Source organism: Acanthisitta chloris, unplaced genomic scaffold, assembly GCF_000695815.1.
Source record: "Acanthisitta chloris isolate BGI_N310 unplaced genomic scaffold, ASM69581v1 scaffold12636, whole genome shotgun sequence".
Taxonomy (NCBI): domain Eukaryota; kingdom Metazoa; phylum Chordata; class Aves; order Passeriformes; family Acanthisittidae; genus Acanthisitta; species Acanthisitta chloris.
This window is the reverse complement of record NW_008677675.1, coordinates 26555-30661: the sequence shown is the minus strand read 5'-3', so window position 1 is coordinate 30661 and position 4107 is coordinate 26555.

The window sequence follows — 4107 nt, the reverse complement described above, 5'->3', positions numbered from 1 at the left end:
TTATGGCCAAAGTGCAGGACCAGCACCATTTCATGGTTATTTGTATCAGTGAGCAGACAGGAATGAGTTTTGCCTGTGGGTTTGAAGGAAGAGACATCACCACTCACTTGGACTTCTCTTTTCCCCCTTCTGCCACTGCAAGATATTCCTGCAGAGTGTTTGCAGCTCTCATTCTGCTGTTCCTTTAGCCCTGCTCATTTAGCAAGTCAGGGGGTTAATTTTCAATATAACTCTGCTATTCATGCCAGGTGGAATAATGTGAAGGAGAAAGAGACCTTATATGACTCTTTTTTTCCCTTCTTTCCTTAGGCCATTGGTGCACTTCAAAGGCAAAAATTATATCTTTTGGGCTCAAAAAATGCCTAGTGGCTGTTGAATAAAATGCAAAAAGCCATCTCTGGTGGTGGAGGGAGGCTGAGGAAGAGGAATGTTGCAGTGGAGAAGTCCCAGGAGCTAACTACCCTTGTGCAGGACAAATTCAGAATTTGTTGCTGCTTTCTTTTTCTGGGGGAAAAAAATCAAATTGTAATCAAACAGGCCTATTTCTTATAGGAAATAAGTGTAATTAATAGCAGTAAGATAAGGCCTTGGGTTCTGCCTGGACTAGGTTGTTTCACAGGAAAAGGCAGTGTGGTTTTTCTTTGTAGCTTAGTTTTTTTCATGGTTGCATGAAGCTCATTGCTTTGATCTCTTGAGCTTTGTGAAATTTTAACCTGATTTCCTGTGTGGTCATCGCAGAAGGAAAGTTTCAGATGTATCTGCAGCCTCAAGATGATGAAAGATTGGTTATCTCAGTGCAATAAAGGTGAAAACAAATACACCTGTGGTCATAGAGGAATTAACATGCATTTGTTGTGAAACACTGGAGCTCCTCAGTTTGCTCTGAAGTGTTTGTGGAGGCAGAAGGTGTTTTGTCAAGGATGCAGCCTTGGATGTGGCCCTCAGAAATGAGAGGTGAGGGGATGCTGAGTGGATTAACAAGTGTTGAAAGAGCTTTTAAAATGAAAAGCACATCATAGACTTGCCTCAAAAGAAAGAAAAAAGGAGTTGCTTAAGGTTTCCAAAGGTAATTTCTATTCTAAGAGCTGAACTTCCCTGTTCTTGGCTCAGAAGAAACTTAGGGTATGAGGTACAGCAGCTGAGAGTGTCTCTGGTCTTCTCCTGACCTGCATGTAAGATGTTAATCCTGAACCTGCTGCATTTCATTTGGGGGTGGTGGAGGCACTTTTGATCTGCCTGAGAGGTTTTTCTCACTAGCATTTTGCAGATTGGAGCCTGTAAATTGCCTCTCAAATCTTGATAATTAGTGATGGTGGGTGGTGAGCATGAACTGCAAATGGTTTGAGGTTTTCTTGTTCTTCTTATTTTTGGCTTCTGAAAAAAAATAAATCTGTGTGCCCCCCAAAAAGCTCTGCAAGACAAAAGGGAAGATTCTACCTGTGCAGATTTGGGAGAGGAGGTGGAAGGGATGTGTTCCACATCCCCAGAGCATCCCACTGAGTGAGGACCAGCACCTCAGCTCTGAGTGGTACCTGTGGGCATTGGTACTCAGGCAGGAGAGATTTCCCTGAGGCTGGAGGCAGTGCCAGGCTGGAGAGCATCATCCTGTGCTGTATCTCAGGTTTCATCTCTTGTAAAATTAATGCTGCTTTTCTCTCACTCTCTTTGTTTGTTTGTATGAAATCCTCTGCTAATCCTGAGCTGTGTTCAGGTATCCATGTCACAGCATCTCACAGCACTCTGTTAACAGGAGTCCAAGAAACGTGCCTGGAAATGTGTGTTAGACTGACTTTGGAGGTCATTTTGCAGTAGCTTTCTCAGCCTGGTTCTTTGGCACCAGCAGAAATTGCCTCCATAACCCAACTATAGGATGTACAGCTCTTTCAGATGCTGCTGATTATTGCTCTTTGATGTAAAAGGTGAAACTTCCAGTTCTTGTAGCCCCATTTGTTTCCTTTAATCACAGGTTGCCTTTGAATGTGATGGTATTTTTAGAGATTGATGCTGCAGGAGAGATTTGACTGTGGATATTTTTTCCTTCCCTCCCCCAAAGAGCTTTATCCTTCTGCATTCACATTCTGTGTCTTCTTCCTCCCAATTGCTCCTGCAGCTCGATGGTCCTCCTGACTACTAATCAGTGATGAAGTATTTTGTGCTTTGCTGCATGTTGTCTCTATAAGGCTTCACAAAAAAATCCCCTCCCAAAACCCAACCCACTGGCTCTGGAGTGAAATACAGTTGGGTTTTATTACTAAGCAGCTGTTTCCCTTTTGTAAGTGGTCCCTGCTGAGAGACGGAAGAATAAAGAAGAAAAATAATTGAATAAGGCAAGAGCATCATTCATTCAACAGGTTCTTCTGTGCTTGCAGTTCAGCTGCTCAGGCCAGAGGTGCTGTGGACAGCCTGGTCCCTCCTGCACACCTCCTTGTCTGTTCTGGGGTTACACTGAGCCTCCTCTTACTCTTTTTGCCATATCCTTTTCCCTGGAAAGACAGAACTGGTTACGTTTGAAATCAGAAACTGAACTTATGTTTTCAGGCTCTGTTTACCTAGAGGCTCCTGTTTTGACCTGAAATCTGGAGCAAGGACTGCTGGTCATGTTTACCCCCTCATTTGTTTCAGCTGGTCTCTTAAAAGCTCTTGTCTAACCAAGTTTACATCCTCTAGGAAGATAAGTCCACATTTCATTTCCAGTCCAGTTAGCAGTTCCCCAGTTCCCAGTCTGCTATTTCTCCTCCATCTCCCACACCTCTGTGTGTCTCTCCTGCCTCGTGAGCAAGCACAGTGTGGCTGATCCTTGAAATCCTTAGAGATCCTTGTTTCCCACCCCAACAGCAAGACAAAGACCTGGTACCTTAATGCAGGCTTCGTTGGGACACAGGTGAAGATAAATTGCCAACTGTGCCCCTCACTGCATTGCAAAAACTTAGGAGCAACTCGTACAGTTTACATAAATTGAGTGTCTTGGTATTCTCAGTGCGTGGCAGAGTAATTAGGATGGTCTGCTCGGGGTATCGACTGCTTGGATGTGCACAGAGGCATCTTGAGAGTGATTTGTTTCTTAGCAAGGCTGTAGCTTTGTCTGTGTGTCTGACATGGAGACAGATTAAAACAGTTTGAAGAATGGCTTTGGTGATTGCTTGAGGAAGCAGAAAGCTTCCCTGGCTTTATGCTGACTTTTGCTGTAAAACTTGGGTTTGCTTTTAAAAAAACAAGATATGTAACCATTTAGGGTCAAAAAAAATAACTCTAGAGGATGTGCTCAGTCCCTTCCCCTAACAGCATGAATGGCTGGTATAAATTGTCCAGAGCAGCTGTGGCTGCTCCATCCCTGGGAGTGTTCCAGGCCAGGCTGGATGGGGCTGGAGCAGCCTGGGCTGGTGGGAGGTGTCCCTGCCTGGGCAGAAGGTTGGAACTAGGTGATCTTTCAGGTCCCTTCCAACCCAAACCATTCTATGGTTCTGTAAAATCCAGTGGATGAGCTGGCTGTGGCTAAGGGAGAAGAGAAGGATGGGGTAGTGAGCTATTTATGCTCAGTGTGCATATACAGGAGGGAGGAAAAAAGAAAAAAAACCTGGGGGGAATATACTGAGCATAATAATGCACATACAGCTGTGCCAGGGAGGGTTAGCTGCTCAGAACTGGGGTTGGGCATATATGTGCTGTATGCTGTGAGTGGAACACACTCATTAGCTGGGGAAAAGCACTTCCCTGTGCAGAGCAGGGTGCAAGCTGCTCTGTGAGGAGAGGCTGGAGGTGGTTGTGCATCCAAGGTCCTTCCCCTTGTCTGGTGGAAACCACTCGCTGCAGTAGCAGAAGTGGAATCACTCTCGACCCTGCTGCCACGTCCTCATTTCTGTGGCTTTGGGGATGGGCTAGAAAATCCCCCCGAGAGGAAGCTGCAGAGCCCTCCTAGACCATGTCCTGGGCTGTCACTGAGCTGTCTTGGCAAGACACAGTTGTGCTGGTTGTGCATTTTCTTTGGGTTTATCAAGTTGTGGCAGGGGAGGGTTAGGCTGGAGATTAGACAGTGGTTCTTCCCCCAGAGGTGTTTGGGCACTGGAACAGGGTTAGGTTGGATATCAGGACAAGGTTCTTCCCCCAGAG